We start from the raw sequence: 22,627 nt of genomic DNA, 5'->3' as shown, positions 1-22,627 counted from the left end.
CTGGGGTGAGGCCTGAGAATTGGCCTTTCTTTCAAGCTCTCAAGTGATGCTGAGGTGCCTGGTCTGGACACCACATTTTGAGGATCGCTCTGATAGACCCCACTCAAACCTTGCCCCCAGGGTTCTCCAACCCCGGAAGCAAGAGGAGACAAGAAAAATTTGAGGCAAGAGTGTGTTTTTGCACCAGAACGAGAACCAGGCCTGTGCCTCCCTTTTCCAGAGCTACTCAGTTTCTCCCAGAACTCCCAAAGGCCCAAGGGGCCCTTCCAATGACAGGCTAACTCAGTCCCATCTCTTTAAACACGCCACATGGGGGGAAGAAAGAAAACAAAATTAAAAAGACCATCTGAAGAGCAGAGTAAGTCCTCCTTGCCCCTCAAAGGGGACTCTGAGAGTGTTAATCGCTCAGTCACGTCCTACACTTTGAGATCCCATGGACTGTAGCCTCTGTCCATGGGATTCTACAGGCAAGAGAGGGTTGCCATTCTCTTCCTGAGTGGATCTTCCCAACCCGGGGATCGAACCTATGTCTTCTGCATTGTAGGCAGATTCTTTACCATCTGAGCCACCAGGGAAATCCTAAGGGGACTTTAAGCAGTAAGAAGAAAATGCTAACCTCCCTGCCCCTCCCCTTGAAACTCCACTCCTTAGCATGAAGGCCCAGCGACTGTTCTTCCTTTTTGTAGGGGGGTGGGGGGGGGGGTGGCTTTCAAGGTTCAGAGTCTTCTTCTATGTCAGACAAACAACATTTTGTAAATTACCCTAAACTATTCTTTCAGAAGTTTTATTTCACCCTCTCAGAGAATCAGGCACAAAAACAAATCAACACCCCTCACAGGGTACCTCCCCAAGTATTTTATAGTTTCTGAAAGTGCTTTTCACCGTGCAGATAAGAGAGGCTGGGGTTAATCTGCAACATAGTGGATGGTTGCTGGACTAATGATTGATTGTTTTCACCTAGAATGACATTCAATTAAGAAACATGTATAAATTATCAACTGTTTCCAGCTTGAACAGCAATTTATAAAGTTGTAGGGACGAGAACTTATGAAATATTTTGAGCCTGGAAGATGTGTTCCAGGCTGGAATGTCTGTGGGAAACAGCCTCTCCATGAAGATTTCCTGCTCCAAAATGCCTTGATTAATTACCGTAAACAGCTTTGAGGGAAAAGGGCGCAGCATCTCATGTCTGGCAGGACACTGGTAGGGTTCGTTGGAAACTCGAATGCAAGCCAAATGCAGCAAAGCCAGGCCTCTTCCATTCAGGGCTGGTCCGGCTCCAGGGAAACGCCTTGGGCTTGGGACAGCTCTGGAAAGGCTCTGCTCTAGTTGGCACTGAACCCAAGTCCATTTCTTCTTCTACTCCCAGGTCCCCTGAGAGAATGAGTCAGCTTCAGGGCCTGGGAGGTGTGGGCTGTAGCTGAGAGCTGGAGGACCCTATCAAGAATAACCCAGGGCAAGGACTTCCCTGGTGGCGCAGGGGTTAAGATGTCAACGCAGGGGGTGTAGGTGCGATCCTTGGTCGGGGAACTAAGATCCCACATGCCCTTCGGCACAGCCACCCACCCCCCAAAAAAAGACATTAAAAAAAGAATAATCCAGTGCCCTGCCAGGTCTTCACTGAGAGACTGTCTTTCAAGAATTCCAAAATGAAATGAAGCATTATGGAAAAGAAATATGGTATGTACTGGCAGTATCCTGCAGAGATTTTTTAACATATATTATCTTATTTAGTTCTCACGTTAAACCTGCAAGACAGGGACTATTGCCTCTTCTGTTACACATGGGGGAAAAGGGTGCTCAGAGAGGTCAAGTAATATGCCCAGCATCTGATTGACAGAACTAGGAGAAGGACCAGAGACTGTTTCACTCCAAAGCAATGAGCTTGTCTACTAGATCCCTCTAATTATCTACAGGGAGAGGGAAAATTCAAAACAGGTCTACAATATTTATTTAAAGCAATTCAGACGAGTAGAAAACAGGCAGCAGGTTTTTATCAATGTCAAGGAGCGATTCCTACTACTAGATCCTTGGGCAATATTTTGAAGTAGGTAACGTTGGGTTTACAACCTTCCCATCTCCCGGTCTCTCTCTCCTTCCACCCAGGGCCTGCATCATCCCCTCTATCAGAGCTCCCTTCCAGCTCTTGGAGTTTTCCAGAACTCTGATGAGGTCTCACATTCAGTCATAAAGACCGGGAAATAGTACTAGTATCTCCTCTACAAGAAAAAGAGAACAAAATCATCTAGGGACTTTTGCTGGTGGTCCAGTGGCTAAGACTGTGCTTCCAATGCAGGGGGCCCAGGTTGAACCCCTGGTCAGGGAACTAGACCCCACATGCCACAACCAAGACTTCATGTGCCCCACCTAAAACTCACCTGCTGCCACTGGAAAGGGTCTTGCATCCTGCAACTAAAACCAGGCTCAGCCAAATACGTACATAAAAGAGACAAACATCTTAAAAATGAATCCTTCCCTTCCGAACATCAACCTATTTCCAATGCCTCCATATACCCTGGCTCAACCTGTGAAATGAGAGTACAATGCATCTGAGTAATTTGGACTGTGCCTATGACAAATGGGGGTCAACTCTTCCGAGAGAGATCTGCATTTTAGAGCTTTCGGTGAATTTCTAATGTTCCATTTTATGAGCTGGGAGATGTTTTTCTTCCCGACTCACCCACTTTTCACATTCCCCACGCAGTTAGGGGACCGCTTACCCAGACATCCACCATACGAAAGTTTGTCAGATCTGGTTAACATGACCAGGTTTTGGCTCGGTGCACCTTCCCGCTGCTGTCGTTTTCTCCTGAATAAACAGATTGAATCTTTTCATGAACACGCTTCTACCGAGGAATGGCATCATGCCAAGAAAACCCTCTGGAGTCAGCGTAGCCATGAGACGTCCTCAGATTCTAGAAGAGTTGAATGGTGTTGTTTCTGCCCCCAAATATTTCACTAAATATCAATATTTATGTGACCAAAATATTAAGTCACCAAACTTTTAATTTTTTATGCAAAGTAGTCAAAATATGTTCTGTTCAGACATGTTACTTGCTTGGGTTTGTTGAATAGCTGGTAAGACCTGTCTTGCTTATTAGCATCAGAGTACACACAGCTAGACAGCCAGAGCAATTTAGAGAAACTGAAATGTTAAACTAAGTGTTTACTTGTGAAGCCAAAGTTACACCAGGTTTTCTTTCACTTATTATTAAGGGAAAATTGCCTGGGTATTTAAAAATTCAAAGCTATATCTTCTGAAGCAGAATGGATAAGATGCCTTTACTGATGTGGAAGGGCAAATTTGCTTCCTATAATAGCTGGAAATAAAAGGAGGAAGAAATATAAATAGTGGGTAAAGGAAACATAGATATACATCGGTAGAACATAGAAAGCATAGATAGAAAACTCTGCCATTTGCCCTTTATCACCTAATATATATTCTGATCAATCACTGGCTCTGGGGGACATCTGCTCGAGGCTCTGGGGATGTGATATGTTGTTGTTGTTTAGTCACCAAGTCGTGTCTGACTCTTTGTGACCCCATGGACTGCAGCACACTAGGCTTCCCTGCCCTTCACTATCACCTAGAGCTTGCTCAAACTCAAGTCGATTGAGTCAGTGATGCCATCCAACCATCTCATCCTCTGTCACCCCTTGTCCTCTGCCCTCAATCTTTTGCAGCATCAGGGTCTTTTCCAATGAGTTGACTCTTTGTATCAGATGGCCAAAGTATTAGAGCTTCAGTACTATGTTAGTAATATCAGAAGAGCAGAGTATTGCTCCCAGGCCTCTTCTGTACATGTCATACACTTTTTAGCACATGCGTGTGTATGCACACACGCACACGCACACATACACACACACACACACACACACACACACACACCATGCTCCTACCTACCTACCTCTCAGTCCTTCCCAGGCCCTCTGTCCTTGGGCCTTTGCTCGACTGTTTCCTCCTCCAGATACGCTCAACCAACCCTTAATTTTCCTCCCACTAATTAAATGTTACTCATTTCTCAGGGCCCATTGCAAATGTTGCTTTCTTCAAGATGTCTTTCCTGACCCTTTTCAAGGCACATGTCTCCCTGTTTGAGCCACTCAAGCACTATCTTTGGATTTACCAAATGGGCCTTCTATCACAGTTATTTGTGTCCAATAACTGTTATTGGCCCCCTCCTAGAACTCCCACCAGAAAGGGATCCGTGGCTCACCCATCCTTGCATCTTTAGTGATGCTTGGCACAATATCTTGAGCACAGAACCTATTCAACTGGTGTGATACTGAATGAAAGTGAGAAGAAAACTGAGGAAGGGTAAAGATGAGACATAAACCTGGAATATTCTCTAATTTCTCCCTTAGAAAAGAGGATCCTTTTATTTTTGGCTTTTTTTTTTCCTTTTTTCATTGGAGGATAATTGCTTTACAATGTTGTGTTGGTTTCTGCCATACATCAACATGAATCAGCCGCACGTATACACACGTCCCCTTCCTCGAGAACCTCCCTCCCACCTCCCAGTCCATCCCACCCTTCTAAGTTGTCTCAGACCGCAGGGTTCAGGCTCCCTGCATCATACAGCAAATCCCCCCTGGCTACCCATTTCACATATGATAATGCGTATGTTTCCACGCTGCTCTCTCAGTTCATCCCACTCTCTCCATCCCCCACTGGGTCCACAAGCCTCTTCTCTATGTCTGCGTCTCCACTGCTGCCCTGTAGATAGGTTCATCAGTACCACCCTATAGAAGGACCCTTTTTAAATACTTCCCATCTTCCAGGGCTCTTCCCAGCCTTGCTTTGAGTATGAAATCCAGCTGATCATTCTTACACTTTCCCTGTAGTTATTTGTGATCCTGGATAGAGGTGAGAATGCTCGTCTAGAGAAGTAAGAGTGGGCAAGAGGCTGGTGCTCGCCATGCAGAACAAGAAGTACCAGGAGGCTAGAATTTCAATAACTGGGACTGTTTGCTCATCTCGCACACATACTTGCATTGTGGCCTTGCAGGTCAAGCTCTACACCATGGCTTTATGCCTAGTCCAAAACAATTTCAGTTCATTTGTGGTTTTTTTCACAGAGGGAGCTCCAGCAACAGACTCTAGTATCCTGTGGCTTTCTAGTCTCCTCTAAGCAATGGTATATAGACAGACCTAATTTTTTAACCCCAGTCTGGGCTCAACTCCACAGAGCAGCATCTCAGACATGTTAAGAAAGATGTTTTGATCCCTAAAATATTAAGGGGAAAGGCCTGAGAGATGTTCTGAACAAGTTTAATATTCCACGAAATGTTACAAGGTCTCCGGAATCCTTATGGCAGTAAAATGCCAGAAAGAAAATTCTGCATTGCAAGAATGTCTAACCGCTTACTATAATGATCCAGCCACGTATGAGGAATGCAAAATGGAATACCTCAAGGAAAGGCAAGAATTTAGAAAATTGGACTTACTACCAAGAAAAGGCTACAGAAGCTTCCCACAAGCATGCAGGCAAATATTCAAATGATACTCAGGAGTTCCAATGTTCATGGAAATCATAATCACCTAAAATAATGGACCCAAGGAAATGTGTTTGCTTTACCCTTAATTATGGAAATAATTTAATCCGAAATAAAGAAAAAAAAAAAAGTTCGCTTTGGAAAGAGTCTCTTTGTTCAGCTTTTTATCAGTGCCTGATTACGCTTGGGACATTTTAATTCTACTGAGTAACTTGTTATTTATGATATAACTTATTACTAAGTCTTGTCCGATCAAGATCCCATGGACTGGGTTCCATCAGGCTCCTCTGTCCATGGGATTCTCCAGGCAAGAATACTGGAGAGGGTGGCCATTCCCTCCTCCAGGGGATCTTCCCGACCCGGGGATGGAGCCCAGGTCTCCTGCATTGGCAGGCGAATTCTTTACCACTGAGCCAATTTAGGAGCTCGGGTTACAACGCAGACAGATTCCCCCACCAGGCAGCCTCATCCAAGTCCTGTTGCGGTGGCTGCTCTTCCCACAAATACCACTGCCCATTGGGGGTCAGGAGCCAAGCCTCTGTACACAGAGGGCTAGTGCTCCCAAATGGCCTGACCTGCTGACCAGGAGGAGGTCCGTGTGAGGCTTTCAGCAGACTTTGGCCCCTGTCCAGGAGTGATGTGAGGTTAAGGAAAGGCTCACTCGTGGCTTCCCTGCTGCTATCCTGGACATTTCTGTGTAGTGTATTCCAACCCTACCACCCTTCTCTTCCTTCACCCCTACCCCACCATCCTGTGAGCTTTGCCAAACTTGGCTCCAGCCAACTAACTCTCTTCCAGTCCCCCTCTTTGTTAAAGTATAAATGCTAGGGTCATCGGGCTTCCCTTATAGCTCAGTAGATAAAGAATCCGCCTGCAATGCAGGAGACCCCAGTTTAAGTCCTGGGTTGGTAAGAGCTGCTGGAGAAGAGATAGGCTACCCACGCCAGTGTTCTTGGCCTTCTCTTGTGGCTCAGCTGGTAAAGAATCTGCCTGCAATGCAGGAGACCTGGGTTCCATCCCTGGAATCGAACCCAGAGAAATGCTCTTAAGTTATACAAAGGGGAAAGGCTCCCCACTCCATACTCTGGCCTAGAGAATTTCATGGACTATATAGTCCATGAGGTCACAAAAAGGGGGACACGACTGAGCGACTTTCACTTTTTTACTTTGATTTTCATGTTCTAAGATTTAGCTTGGAAGTAGAGAATCGGATGGTATCTGTTTCTGCTTCTTCAGCTTCTCTAATTAGTGCAGATTTTGGTAGAACCACAACTTGTTAGTTTTCCCAGGGAAAAGGTCAACTAGAGGCTCAGGAGGCAAAGCTGGGAGACCCGCATGACAGGGTCAATGCTCTCAGACTAGAGGAAGAATCTTTCTCCAACCAGGCATCCTCAGGGGCGGCTTCTAGATAAATCAAGGAGAAATCGTTTCCTTTTCAGTTTGTCCACAGGTGTGCCTCTCTGGCAACCCTGCACCCTCACCCCACAACACACATCTGGATCAGGACTGAATTTCCCAGTCTCAATATGAGCCCCTCTTTTCATGCGCCCCCTGCCTTTGTTACCTGGCAACAAAAACCTGTACAGTATCATGGACCTACTGTACAGCACAGGGAACTCTGCTGGAGATTCTGTGAGAATCTGAATGGGAAAAGAATTTAAAGAACAGATACACGTACATGGATAACTGAATCACTTTGCTGTATACCTGAAATGAATTGCTGCTTTTGAACTGTGGTATTGGAGAAGACTCTTGAGAGTCCCTTGGACTGCGAGGAGATCCAAGCAGTCCATTCTAAAGGAGATCAGTCCTTGGTGTTCATTGGAAGGACTGATGTTGAAACTGAAACTCCAATACTTTGGCCACCTGATGCAAAGAGCTGACTCATTTGAAAAGACCCTGATGCTGGGAAAGATTGAGGGCAGGAGGAGAAGGGGATGACAGAGGATGAGATGGCTGGATGGCTTCACCGACTCAATGGACACGGGTTTGGGTGGACTCCGGGAGTTGGTGATGGACCGGGAGGGCTGGTGTGCTGCGGTTCACGGGGTCACAGAGTCAGACACGACGGAGCTACTGAACTGAACTGATACCTGAAATTAACACAACACTGTTAATCAACTAAGTTCCAATATAAAATAAGACTTTTTAAAAAGCGTTTACAACAAACTCTGCCACTTTCTTACTATGAGTGAGAAAATGCCCAAACCCCCCACATCAGTGTGCTTTCACCTACAAAAAAAGGGGTGTTCCCCAAGTGATAGCGGCTGGAAGAGAAGCCAAGGGGCCCCAAGACCATGTCAAGTTGCTTCAGTTTCCCCAGGAGCCACCCTATACGATCCTCAGTTCTTCCAAAGTACCTTCAGTTCTTCTCCAAAAATAAGAGCTGTTCACAAAGGTACCATCCCCACACATCACACCCCACGGCAGGGGGCACACTGGCTGGTATGCCCAGAAGTGTCAATGCCCAGAAGCTCCTCAGACACATTTGGGAATCCTTCCCTTCATTGGGAGGAAGGATAATAGACCTCATCCCCGTCTGTTCCTCTACCCTGATGTTCTTTGGCAAATGAGCAAGTTGTTTAGTCACTAAGTCATATCCAACTCTTTTGAGAGCCCTTAGACTGTAGCCCGCCAGGCTCCTCTGTCCATGAGATTTCCTAGGCAAGAATACTGGAGCAGGTTGCCATTTCCTTCTCCAGGGGATCTTCTCCACCCAGGGATCAAACCCACATTTCCTGTGTTGGCAGGCAGATTCTTTCCCACTGAACCACCTGGGAAGCCCAAATTAGCAAGTACAAAGGAAAAAAGACAAGGGCAGAAGTTAAGGGCAGGGCCTTGAAGTCAGGAAAGTCTGAGTTCAAACTACAGTGAGAACTCAGCAATGGCGGTCATTACCAGTAGTGAGTGAGGACTCGGCTCAGCCTTGTAATATGTGTGAGTGGCGCCCCCTGAACCGCTCGGGTCAGTGCCTGCAAGGACATTTTATCGCATAGCTCTGCTGCTGCTGCTGCTGCTAAGTCGCTTCAGTTACGTCCGACTCTGTGTGACCCCACAGATGGCAGCTCTCAGGCTCCGCCGTCCCAGGGATTCTCCAGGCAAGAACACTGGAGTGGGTTGCCATTTCCTTCTCCAATGCATGAAAGTGAAAAGTGAAAGTGAAGTCGCTCAGTCGTGTCTGACTCTTCACGACCCCATGGACTGCAGCCCACCAGGCTCCTCCGTCCGTGGGATTTTCCAGGCAAGAGTACTGCAGTGGGGTGCCATTGCCTACTCTGACCCATAGCTCTGGAGAACGTTTAATAGAATGGAGGATCCTTAATTTAAAAGTCCACATGAAGCAGAAGGTAGACCGCTGGTGGGCAATTCTCAGAAGCAGCAATTCCATTTCCAGTTTTGCCCACATATAAATTTGTTTCAGAGCAATTTTAGAGCTACAGAGGAAGTAATTCTCCTTTATGATTTTTTTTTTCTGTATCAAGGGAATATAATGACACATTCCAGAACTTAGTTTAAAAGGAAACTCGCATTTTAATTTTTATCTATTATTCATTTTTTAGTCACACTGCCGGGGCATGTGGAATATTAGTTCTGCAACCATGGATTGAACCCACACCCCCTGCAGTGGAAGCATGAAGTCTTAAACACTGGATCACCAGGGAAGTCCCAAAATTTGTGTTTTTAATCTAATAACTACTTCATATGTTTTCAATGAATACTGTAAAAAATAGAAAGGAGCTTTATTACTGTAAGTTCATGTCAGGAGACACTAACTAGAACTTCTGAATATGAAACAGGGTGTTAGGCATGAATAGAAGAGATGTTATGCAGATTAGATATAATTAGACATAATCGTTATCGTCAAGGAGCTTCTAGTGTCAAGAGCAGAGATTCTTAACTGAGGGTTATGGATGAAACTCAGAGGACCCATAAACCTTCTGAAATTGTGTATATAATTGTGTGTGTGGACAATTGGTTTATGGACAATTTCTTGTCAGAAGGCCCAAAGCTTTCTTTAGATTTTCAAAGGGAGCCACAAAAAAAATGTATGTTTAAAAAAATTAAAAGGTTAAGAACCACAGATGAAGACAAAAGAATCATTTAACTGCAGGAATGTTTCTATGGAATGCCGTAAAAATAGACTATTCACAGTCATCTAATTCTGGGTTTTGCCTACTGGTATAGATAAAAGACAAGCTTAATTCTTGGCTTGCTGAATTTAAAGATAGCCTGAGTCTTTCATTCCTCTGTAAACATGTGATTTTTCAATACATTTGGATTTCTCAGAATTTGTTCACAAAACCTGTGCCAAGATCTATGGCCCCCTTGGTATTCCATTTGGGCTTCCCTGAGCCTCACAATAATTTACGCCACAGCCCACTGTGTTGAGCCCTCCTCCCTGGATGACTAACAGGAAGAGAACTTTGGCAGCAACACAGCCTTAATGAATGAAAAATGCAAACCTTGCAAATCCCTCTGCATTGAAATCCCCTGGAGTCTGGATGCAGACACAGTTCCAAAAAGCCTGCCTTTCCAAAGATGCAATTTACCGCCCTTAGAGGTTTGCTGTGGGCCACCCAAAGCACATAGGCCTGATTCAAACAGATTTTATCAGCCAAGCAGATATGCGGCTCTTTATGGTCAAATGGGGAAATCTGTTGACATGAGAAGTTTCATGATAAGTCACATATTATCACTACATACCTCAGTTTGATTTGCACAGGGTCAGCGACAGAACTGATCTCTGCCTCCACATAGCTCCACTGCATTCCTCCACCATATGTTGAAGAAGGAAGGAGACTTTTAGCTAGTTATACCCTTGTATGGAGTTTTCTTCATAAAAACAATTGTATATTGAGGAAGAAGCCACCACTGAATTCTCACGGGGAGTAGCCAGGAATTTCCTTCCTTTCATAGACTTGAGCTCAGTGAGGTGAAGACTCTGGGGAGATGCTGCAAAGAGAAAGGCTGCCTCTTTGTTAGCAAATGAAAAATAGGCTTTCCTGGGGCGTGGGGGTACTATCCACCCTAGAAATGGGATTTTTATTTCCCCATGCAGGATACAAATTATAGTGCAGGTACGGAATCCATTATCCAAAACCCTTGAGGCCAGAGCTCTTTCAGGATTTGGAATCTTTTAGATTTTCTAAAAGTTAATAAGGAGGAATATACATAGACTAGATAAACAATAAGGTCCTACTGTATAGCACAGGGAACTATATTCAATATTCTGTGATAAACTATAATGGAGAAGAATATATGTTTGTATATATATGGATAACTGAATCACTTTCTTGTATAGCAGAAATTAACACAACACTGTAAATCAATTATACTTCAATAAAATAAAATTTTACAAAAGTTAACATGGAGCATATACTCTACACCACAGTGTGGGACAGCACCCCATAATCAAATAAATTTCAGTTTTTTCTTCTGCCACCATCAAACTATTGATCATATCTCCCCTTGTGCTACCAAGATGGGTACAAGATCTGTAAGAATATTATTCTTGTACAAGGACAAACAAGAGAGGAAAGAGAAGGAAACTGATTTCTCCTCATGTCTCCCTTTCTTACCATGGAGAAAAAGTCTTTCCTAAATGCCGCAAGAAGACTTTGTCCAAACACGACTACCCAGAACTGTGTCTGAGATGTCATCTATTACAAACTCTTGGTAAAAATTCATTCCCTACACTTTGAAGGGATTATATCCTCCCGAAGTATGCTGCAGCCATAGCTGAACAAAAGTCAGAGTTCCTACTCAGGGAATATGTCAGGAATAGTATTGGAGACCCTCATGCTGGGAAAGGTTGAAGGCAGGAGGAGAAGGGGACAACAGAGGATGAGATGGTTGGGTGGCATCACCGACATAATGGACATGAGTATGCGTAGGCTCCGGGAGTTGGTGATGGACAGGGAGGCCTGGTGTGCTGCAGTCTGGTGGGGTTGCAGAGAGTCAGACACGACTGAGCGACTGAACTGAACTGAATACTGTTAGTAGATATTGGATAATATTGGATAATAATATTAATGACTAATATTAGTCTGACTAAGATCACTAATGGAGAATACCACCCAGATTCTATAAGATAAGCAAAGGCAGGGCCCTATTTCCTAGGAAAGGAACAGCAGAAACTGCCTAAATGGCATCTGATTAAAATATGAACCATCTCTGACCCTAATCTATGTGCCTCCTCTAAGAAGCATCTGTGGACACTGAAATTTAGACCTGCTACTCAGGTACACAAACTAATTTTTATTTATATAATATAACCAGTGGCAAATAGAGTTCTATCTTAGAACTTGATATTAAGGCATGGTGCTCTACTTGCAACAATATAAGGGAAGAGGATGATGGTACAGGAAAAAGGGGAAAGAAAGTGGAAAATGAGGCAATACAGAGACAAGCTATAGACCAGACTAGGTGATAGCAAACAATGGCCCTTGGGCCAAATCCAACCCATTACCTGTTCTTATAAATAAAGATTTACTGGTATACAGTCACGCCCCTTGGTTCACAACAGTAGAGTTGAGTGAGTGCAACAAAAACCATACAGCTTACAAAGCCTAAATATTTGCTTTTTCCTTCACAGAAAAAGTTTGGTAATCCATGAGTTGGACCAACTCACCAAAGCCAGGTATAAGAGAACAAATATAAGGAGACGCTCTCCATTCTCAGATCAAGAACAAGTCCTGGAGGAACTAACAGGAATTCCAATAGATGAGGTCACACAGCAACTGGGAATCTAGGTTAAGTGTCCTAAACTAAGTCCCAGCATAGTCACAGATGCCATAGCATCTTGGAACTCACAGGGCCATGGTGATTAGGGAGAAGGAAATAGCCAGGGAAAAGCTGGGTCCCAGAGGTGAGTGCAGGGCCAAAGGATTAAATAAATGACTTGGGGAGGAACTCACAATGAAAGCCAAGATAGATGCATGGTTCTTCCAAATGGATTTATAAAGGAGGGAGGAGTGGGAAGCATATGTGTGTGTTGTGGGGGGCGGGAAGGGGGACATCAATTCAACTCTGAAGGCAATAACCCCATACTTAGGGTGAGAGCCCCGTGGATGAGCAACTAAAACCGGGAAAATCAGTGGTCAGCGCAGATGTGCAGCACAGAGCCAGAGCTTGGATATTATGTTTGCAATCAACCTGCAAGAGAGCTGAACAGTAATCCTTTGCTGGTTACAGGAAAACCTGGGGCTGTTGAAATGATTCCTGCTTCAAGTTAGAACCATTCTGAGAAGTATCTGGGACTGAGTGAGCCACATGGGGAGAGCTCAGCCGCTCAACTGAGAGTCACTGGGGGCAGCAGAGGCCGGGACTCTTGGAAGATGAGTAAACCTAACTACTTCCATTGGGGGCGGTGACTTGACACTATTGACCTAGAAATACCACCCTCTACTTAGACAGTGTTAAAGAAAAACCAATTATTTCTCAACTCTGTATTTTCAAGATTCCCTCCTATTTGTGTAAGTACAAATCCATCAGCTACATCTTTCTCCCCAACTCTGTACTTTAATGATGTTGTTGTAACACAATACAAGATGATATTTTAGGTTAGTGTTTCCTGGTGGCAGCTGGAAAGGCACCTTAACATCAGTATTAAAAAAAAAATACTTGGAAATTGCATTGTGAGATGGGCTTCCGGCAGACAGAGAATCCACCCTATAGGGTGAGGATTCTTACAGCTCCATCAAAGAGGGTGTTCCCTTCCGGCAGGCAGTGTCCTTGACTCTTCCTGTTCTTCTGCAGTCCAGATCTCATAGGAAAGCTGCCCTAATCCTTGGAGATTTAGGTAAACTTGGTTTGAACTCCCAGAGTTATAGCTTGTGTGAGTTCAGGGCCTCTGAAAGTTTTCCCGAGAATTCCTGGCCTTTTAACCTTCTGGTTTCTTGTCTTTGCTCCCGCATCTGTTTCTCCAATCTGAATTCCATCCTGTTATGGGTTGAATTATGTCTCCCAAAAAAAGTGTTAAAGTTCTAACTTCCAGTAACTCAGAATGTGACCTTGTTTGGATAGAGAGTCTCTGCAGAAGTAGTCAAGTTAAGATGAACCCATGAAGGTGGACATTAATCCAATATGACTGGTGTCCTTCTACAAAGGGGAAGTTTGGACACAGGAGTGGACCATCAGAGAGGGTTATGAGGTGAAGAGATTCAAGGAAAAGAGGGCCATTCTCAAGACAAGGAATACCTAAGGTACCAGAGACCAGGAGAGAGCCTACTCCAGAGACTTCAGAGGGTGAAAAGCCCTGCTGACACTTTAATCTCCAACTCCTGGCCTCCATACCTGTGAGACAATGCGATTCTGCTGTTTTAAGCAGTCTAATTTGTGGTCCTGTTTTACAAGAGCCCTAGGAAACCAACAGGGATCTTCCCCACCCAGGGATGGAATCCAGGCTTCTTGCATTGCAGGCAGATTCTCTACTGTCTGAGCCACCAGGGAAGTCCAGGAAACTAATACACATGTCCTATAGGCCTGGACTCAGAACCCTGCCCCTTGCCTTGAGGCACCAGCAAATCTGCTCAGGCAGGCTTCTCCTGGATTTCCCGCTGAGGTTCCCCAGAACACTGCAGCCTGTCCCTCATGCTCCTTCAGAGACACCTCACACTACAGGAAGCCTCCTGGGAACTAGGAGGTTTGGGCCCCTGAACAGTCCTATCTGCCATCTCAAAAACTCCTAGAGGGACCTGGTGGTCTGGTGGTTAAGAAACTGCCTTGCAATACAGGGGATGTGGATTTGATCCCTTCTTAGGGAACTAAGATCCCACATGTCTCCGGGCAATTACACCAAGAGCTGTAACTAGGGAGCCTGTGCGCTTCAACTACTGAGTCCACGTGCTCTAGAGTCCACACACTACAACTAGTGAAGACCACGCACAACCCCTCCCCCCAAAACAAAAAAGGTCCTGGAGTTCTAGAAAAGAAAACCTCTCCCTTTCATTTCAGTATCATAAGGTTTACTCCTAGGGTTTAGATTTCTGCTTAGATTTGCACCTACAGGCCTTTGTCACTCTCAAAACAATAGAGCAGCAAGAAGATCTCAGTGTTCCAGTGAGAAGGTGGAGGGGGAAGAAAGTCCAGGGCATTTCCTTTAACTCAGCCTTGGATTGACCAGATGGAGGGGCTGGTCCTCAGCTTTCTTTACAATAAACTCTCAGCATGATCAGGAGGGCATAAACCAAGTGGCTAATCGAAAGGGCCTACTTAATCTGTATGAAATACAATCACCAAACATGCCAGGCCACCTCTTAAGAAAAGTTGTCTTTTTTCCTCCTCTAAATAAAATGCACAGAGACAGGGAAAAACCATGCTATGATCTAGATTAATGATAAATATCAAAGCAAGATCTTTGATGGTAGCACACCCCTCGTTATAGAGATCAAAGCCTGAGCTCTAGGGATTTCCCTGGTGGTCTAGTGTTTTAGAATCCACCTTCCAATGCAGGAGACATGAGTTTAATCCTGGTTGGGGAACTGAGATCCCACATGCCACAGGGCACCTAGGCCCAAGCACCACAACCAGAGGAGCTTGTGTGCTGCAGTGAAGACCTAGTGCAGCCGAAATTTAAAAGAAGTAATACAATTTAAGATTGAAAAAAAAAAAAAAAAGAGCATGAGCTCTAGGAGCAGACAGAACTGGTTTTGAATCACAGCTCTACCACTTTTTGACTCTATAACCTTGGGCAAGTTCCACAGCCTCTGTTTCTTTATCTGTAAAATGAAAATAATAATAAAAATCACAGGATTATTATACATGAACTAATCATCCCACATAATATGCAACAAAGGTACCTATAGTCAAAGCTATAGCTTTTCCAGTAGTCATGCATGGATGTGAAAGTTGGACCATAAAGAAAGCTGAGTGCCAAAGAATTGATGCTTTCAAACTGTGGTGCTGGAGAAGACTCTTGAGAGTATCTTGGACTGCAAGGAGATCACACCAGTCAATCCTAAAAGAAATCAATCCTGAATATTCATTGGAAGGACCGACGCTGAAGCTGAAGCTCCAATATTTTGGCCACCTGATTTGAAGAGCCCACTCACTGGAAAAAACCCTAATGCTGGGAAAGACTGAGGGCGAGAGAAGAAGGGGGCGATGGAGGATGAGATGGTTAGATGGCATCACTGAAGCATCAGTGGACATGAGTCTGACCAAAGTCATGGAGACAGTGGAGGACAGGGGAGCCTGGCGTGCTGCTACTCATGGGGTCCCAAAGAGTTGGACACGACTCAGCGACTGAACAACAACAACCTGCCAAGGGTTTAGCAAAGTACCTGCCTAATCCTTCCAGACGTTGTCTCTTGCACAATTAAAAGGGCTATCTTGGGACTTCCCTGGTGGTCCAGTGGTTAAGACTTCACACTTCCATATAGGAGGCACAAGTTCTATACCTGGTCAAGGAACTAAGATCCCACAGGACTCGAGGCCAAAAAAAAAAAAAAAAAAAAGGCCATCTCTCTAGGCTAAGTGGTTGGGGGCTTGGGGGAGGCCTCCTAGCTGTTGTTAGGAATTTTGTTTGGTTATTGATAACAGGGATTTGAAATAGTGGTTTAAACAAAATAGAAGATATATTCTCTTTCTTTTTCTTGCTCCATCTCTCCCTTCCTCTCCCCTTTCCCCTCCCCATTCCCCCCTCTCTCCCTTTCAGAGAAACAGAGGGCAGCCCAGGGCAAGTATGGAGGCTCACAATCACCAGGGACTTGGGATCTTTACCCCTCTCCTCTTTGCTTGGGCCTCCTTATCACGTTGTTTCCTTCCTCGTGGTCACTTCATGAGAAAAGATGGAGCTCAGCCATTATCTGCACATCACAGACAGCTGCCTGTCTCCTGGAAGGAACCTTCTCAGAGTCTTAACTAACAATTTCTGTCCACATTTCATTAGCTGAACCATCGGTCACATGGTCACACCCAGGTGCCAAGTGGGCTAGGAAAGGTAGGCTTTTAGCCAGGCACTTTGCCTTTCCACATAAAATTGGAATTCTCTTACTGAGGAGGAAGAGGGGAATGGATTTCTACAAGCTGCTCTGGTCTCCGGAACAGGAGCCCTTGTTCCCTAATTTAATCTTCCACAGGCTTGAAGCTGGAAAGGACCTGGGGCTCAGAGAAAAAGAACAATCACTCAGAAGGGCCAAGAGATGTCAGATCTTAGTTCCCCAACCAGGGAGCAAACCTGTGCCTCATGCAGTGGTAGGGCGGAGTCCTAACCAGTGGGCCACCTGGGAAGGCCCTTACTGTTCCTCATAGTAAAACTGTTCTCCTTACCTGAGATTCAAAGCTCTTCAGAATCTTTCCAGACTTCCTTATCAGTGATCCCTATCCTCATCTTCCTGCATCTGGGCCTTGAGGATAATTATTCTCTCCACCTAGAATGTAGGATTCTGATCGCTTATCTGCCCACAACTAGGATTCTGATCTCTTATCTGCCCACAATGTAACCATCCATCAAAGCCCAGCTTAGATTCTACCTCCTCCATGGAGCCTACGCCCACTCTATGTGAAATGTTAGATGCTCAGTTGTATCTGACTCTGTAACCCCATGGACTATAGCACACCAGGCTTCTCTGTCCATGGAATTCTCCAGGCAAGAAAATACTGGAGTGGGTAGCCAGTCCCTTCTCCAGGGGATCTTCCCAACCCAGGGATAGAACCCAGGTCTCTCACACTGCAGGCAGATTCTTTACCATCTGGGCCACAAGCAGAGTCCAAACTTACTCTGTCGGTTCAGTTCAGTCACTTAGTCATTGTCCGACTCTTTGTGACCCCATGAATCGCAGCATGCCAGGCCTCCCTGTCCATCACCAACTCCCAGAGTTCACTCAGACTCACGTCCGTCGAGTCAGTGATGCCATCCAGCCATCTCATCCTCTGTCGTCCCCTTTTCCTCATGCGCCCAATCCCTCCCAGCATCAGAGTCTTTTCCAATGAGTCAACTCTTGGCTCAGAGGTTAAAGCGTCTGCCTGCAATGCGGGAGACGTGGGTTCGATTCCTGGGTTGGGAAGATCCCCTGGAGAAGGAAATGGCAACCCACTCCAGTATTCTTGCCTGGAGAACCCCATTGACGGAGGAGCCTGGTGGGCCACAGTCCACGGGGTTGCAAACAGTCAGACACAACTGAGCAACTTCACTTCACCTGACTTCACTTCACTTCAACCCTTCGCATGAGGTGGCCAAAGCACTGGAGTTTCAGCTTTAGCATCATTCCTTCCAAAGAAATCCCAGGGCTGATCTCCCTCAGAATGGATTGGTTGGATCTTTCTCTCTGTCTCTGAACACTTCTTAGAACATGAAAAGTTTGTCCTGGTCTTTCTGCATTTGGTCTTTATGGCCTTCCTATCTTACAGTGTAGTTTTCAAACCTCAACTACTATTTTATCTCTGGGTTTTCCTACTTCTTTCCTCGCCCTCACCTCGTTTAAGCACATAGTCAGACCTGGCCACAGGAAAGGAAGCAGGAACAAAAGAAATCTCTGGTTTTGTGTCCCACTGATGATATTTCCAGAGTGATGTTTAAAATGAGATCAAAGTAAGGAAAGACTAACAGAGGATCCCCCGGGGCTGGGTGGGGAAAGGAGGAGGAAGAAGCAGTACTCAGCCAAAAGACATCAGGCATCCAGAGTGTTTCTCCACCTGTTTTCAGGCAGAGGCCTGGGGAGGGAGCGAGACCTCTGAGAGGTGTGGGGTCTGGAAGCCACAGGCATTTGTGGTATGCTCACTGCATAGGGCTCCAGGGAGACATAAGCCCCCAGAGAAGCTCTCTGAAGATGGGTCTGAGTGGATAAGGACCAGAACATCACAAACACTTTTAATCCTAGGTTGGCAAGAAGGAAGCTGAACAATTCCTGGGCTTTCCAGGCACAGCATGGGAGTATCCAAGAGATTTACAGGACCTAAAGGAACCAGGCAGACCTTTAGAAATGAAGGACATCTTAGTGGCCATCTCTATGCAAAAGCAACGAGCATGGTGGATATACCACATAGACACATCACTCAAGGAGCAGATGGACCTCTCCCAACACTTGGCCACTATTTACACCCTTTAAATCTTAGATGACTTGGAGATTAACTCTACTGGACTCTAAGCTTCTGGATGGCAGAAATATCAAAAGCTTCATAATAACTAAACTGTATTTCCTACAAATTTGAGTTGGAATCTCCAATTCCTCTAAACCAATCCATTGATACCTTGAAGCCTGGGTACACACTTTGGACTTGGAGGGAAAACAAAAACTACCTTATCCCACTGCGGGCAGTGGCCTGCTGCACGGTTGGAGGCACTGAATGTAGCAGCGCCTGCACGGGACCTTTTGAAGGAGGTCGCCGTTATCTTCAGCACCTCCACCATAGTTTGGCCCCAGGTAAACAACAGGGAGGGAACAGAGCCCCACCCATCAACAGAAAATTGAATTAAAGATTTACTGAGCATGGCCCCGCCCATCAGAACAAGACCCAGTTTCCCCTTCAGTCAGTCTCTCCCATCAGGAAGCTTCCATAAGCCTTTTAGCCTTCTCTATCATAGGGAAGACAGACTGAAAACCACAGTCACAGAAAACTGACCAATCTGATCACATGGACCACAGCTTTGTCTAACTCAATGAAACTATGAGCCATGCCCTGTAGGGCCACCCAAGACGGACGGGTCATGGTGGAGAATTCTGACAAAACATGGTGCACAGGAGAAGGGAATGGCCAACCACTTCAGTATTCTTGCCTTGAGAACCCCATGAACAGCATGAAAAGACAAAAAGATAGGACACGGAAAGATGAACTCCCCAGGTCAGTTGGTGCCCACTATGCTATTGGAGATCAGAGGAGATACAACTCCAGAAAGAATGAAGAGATGGAACCAAAGCAAAAACAACACCTAGTTGTGGATGTGACTGGTGATGGAAGTAAAGTCTGATGCTGTAAAGAGCAATACTGCACAGGAACCCATCAGGTCCATGAATCAAGGCAAATTGAAAGTGGTCAAACCGGAGATGGCAAGAGTGAATATCGACATTTTAGGAATCAGTCAACTAAAATGGACTGGAATGTGTGGATTTAGCACTGCTGCTGCTGCTAAGTCACTTCAGTCGTGTCCGACTCTGTGCGACCCCATAGACGGCAGCCCACCAGGCTACCCCGTCCCTGGGATTCTCTAGGCAAAACACTGGAGTGGGTTGCCATTTCCTTCTCCAATGCATGAAAGTGAAGTGAAAGTGCACTCAGTCATGTCCTACTCTTAGCAACCCCATGGACTGCAGCCCACCAGGCTCCCCTGTCCATGGGATTTTCCAGGCAAGATTACTGGAGTGGGGTGCCATTGCCTTCTCCAGGATTTAACACAGATGACCATCATTTCTAATACTGTGGACAAGAATCCCTTAGAAGAAATTAAGTAGCCATTATAGCTAAAAAAATGAGTCCAAAATGCAGTACTTCGATGTAGTCTCAAAAAGGACAGAATGATTTCTGTTTGTTTCCAAAGCAAACCATTCAATATCACAGTAATCCAAATCTATGCTCCAACCAGTAATGATGAAGGAGCTGAACTTGAACGGTTCTATGAAGACCTACAAGACCCTTTAGAACTAACACCCAAAAAAGATGTCCTTTTACGCAAACCGTGAACTTCCTGATGTTCAAGCTGGTTTTAGAAAAGGCAGAGGAACCAGAGATCAAATTGCCAACATCCACTGGATCTTGGAAAAAGCCAAGAGAGTTCCAGAAAAACATCTGTCTCTGCTTTATTGACTATGCCAAAGCCTTTGACTGTGTGGATCACAAGAAACTGTGGACAAATCTGAAAGAGATGGGAATACCAGACCACCTAACCTGCCTCTTGAGAAATCTGTATGCAGGTCAGGAAGCAACAGTTAGAAGTGGACATGGAACAACAGACTGGTTCCAAATAGGAAAAGGTGTACGTCAAGGCTGTATATTGTCACCTTGCTTATTTAACGTATATGCAGAGTACATCATGAGAAACGCTGGACTGGAAGAAACACAAGCTGGAATCAAGATTGCTGGGAGAAATCTCAATAACCTCAGATATGCAGATGACACCACCCTTATGGCAGAAAGTGAAGAAGAACTAAAGAGCCTCTTGATGAAAGTGAAAGAGGAGAGTGAAAAAGTTGGCTTAAAGCTCAACATTCAGAAAACGAAGATCATGGCATCCAGTCCCATCACTTCATGAGAAATAGACGGGGAAACAGTGGAAACAGTGTCAGACTTTATTTTTTGGGCTTCAAAATCACATAGATGGTGACTGCAGCCATGAAATTAAAAGACACTTACTCCTTGGAAGAAAAGTTACGACCAACCTAGATAGCATATTCAAAAGCAGGGACATTACTTTGCCGACTAAGTTCCGTCTAGTCAAGGCTATGGTTTTTCCTGTGGTCATGTATGGATGTGAGAGTTGGACTGTGAAAAAGGCTGAGCACCGAAGAATTGATGCTTTTGAACTGTGGTGTTGGAGAAGACTCTTGAGAGTCCCTTGGACTGCAAGGAGATCCAACCAGTCCATTCTGAAGGAGATCAGCCCTGGGATTTCTTTGGAAGGAATGATGCTGAAGCTGAAACTCCAGTACTTTGGCCACCTCATGCGAAGAGTTGACTCATTGGAAAAGACTCTGATGCTGGGAGGGATTGGGGGCAGTAGGAGAAGGGGACAACTGAGGATGAGATGACTGGATGGCATCACAGACTCGATGGACATGAGTCTGACTGAACTCCGGGAGATGGTGATGAACAGGGAGGCCTGGCGTGCTGCGATTCATGGGGTCGCAAAGAGTCGGACACAACTGAGCGACTGAACTGAACTGAACTGAACTTTCATTATAGGGGACTGGAATGCAAAAGTAGGAAGTCAAGAAACCCTGGAGTAACAGGCAAATTTGGCCTTGAAATGCGGAATGTGTTGTTTTTGCTTTGGTTCCATCTCTTCATTCTTTCTGGAGTTGTTTCTCCTCTGATCTGCAGTAGCAGAGTGGGCACCTACCGAACTGGGGAGTTCATCTTTCAGAGGGCAGACACACTGAAACCATACTCACAGAAAACTAGTCAATCTAATCACACTAGGACCACAGCCTTGTCTAACTCAATGAAACTAAGCCATCGCCACAGGGCAACCCAAGATGGGTGGGTCATGGTGGAGAAGTCTGACAGAATGTGGTCCACTGGGGAAGGGAATGGCAAACAACTTCAGTATTCTTGCCTTGAGAACCCCATGAACAGTATGAAAAGGCAAAATGATAGGATACTGAAAGAGGAACTCCCCAGGTCGGTAGGTGCCCAATATGCTACTGGAGATAAGTGGAGAAATAACTCCAGAAAGAATGAAGGGATGAAGCCAAAGCAAAAACAATACCCAGCTGTGGCTGTGACTGGTGATAGAAGCAAGGTCTGATGCTATAAAGAGCAATATTGCATAGGAACCTGGAATATCAGGTCCGTGAATCAAGGCAAATCAGATGTGGTCAAACAAGAGACGGCAAGAGTGAACGTCGACATTCTAGGAATCAGCGAACTAAAATGGACTGGAATGGATGAATTTAACTCAGATGACCATCATATCTACTACTGCAGGCAGGAATCCCTTAAAAGAAATGGAGTAGCCATCATGGTCAACAAAAGAGTCTGAAATGCAGTACTTGGATGCAATCTCAAAAACGACAGAATGATCTCTGTTCGTTTCCAAGGCAAACCATTCAATATCACAGTAATCCAAGTCTGTGCCCCAACCAGTAACACTGAAGAAGCTGAAGTTGAATGGTTCTATGAAGACCTACAAGACCTTTTAGAACTAACACCCAAAAAAGATGTCTTTTTCATTCTAGGGGACTGGAATGCAAAAGTAGGAAGTCAAGAAACACCTGGAGTAACAGGCAAATTTGGCCTTGGAATGTGGAATGAAGCAGGGCAAAGACTAATAGAGTTTTGCCAAGAAAATGCACTGGTCATAGCAAACACCCTCTTCCAACAACACAAGAGAAGGCTCTACACATGGACATCACCAGATGGTCAACACCAAAATCAGGTTGATTATATTCTTTGCAGCCAAAGATGGAGAAGCTCTGTAAAGTCAACAAAAACAAGAACAGGAGCTGACTGTGGCTCAGATCATGAACTCCTTATT

General features: G+C 45.2%; 1 pseudogene; it reads left to right on the top strand.

The window, feature by feature from the left end:
- The first annotated feature begins 4,919 nt into the window (after positions 1-4,919).
- LOC138422827 (COX assembly mitochondrial protein homolog pseudogene) lies at positions 4,920-5,551 on the top strand (annotated as a pseudogene).
- The last annotated feature ends 17,076 nt before the right edge of the window (positions 5,552-22,627 follow it).

This window comes from Ovis canadensis, chromosome 17, assembly GCF_042477335.2.
Source record: "Ovis canadensis isolate MfBH-ARS-UI-01 breed Bighorn chromosome 17, ARS-UI_OviCan_v2, whole genome shotgun sequence".
In the NCBI taxonomy this organism is placed as follows: domain Eukaryota; kingdom Metazoa; phylum Chordata; class Mammalia; order Artiodactyla; family Bovidae; genus Ovis; species Ovis canadensis.
This window is presented reverse-complemented; position numbering and strand designations above follow the sequence as displayed.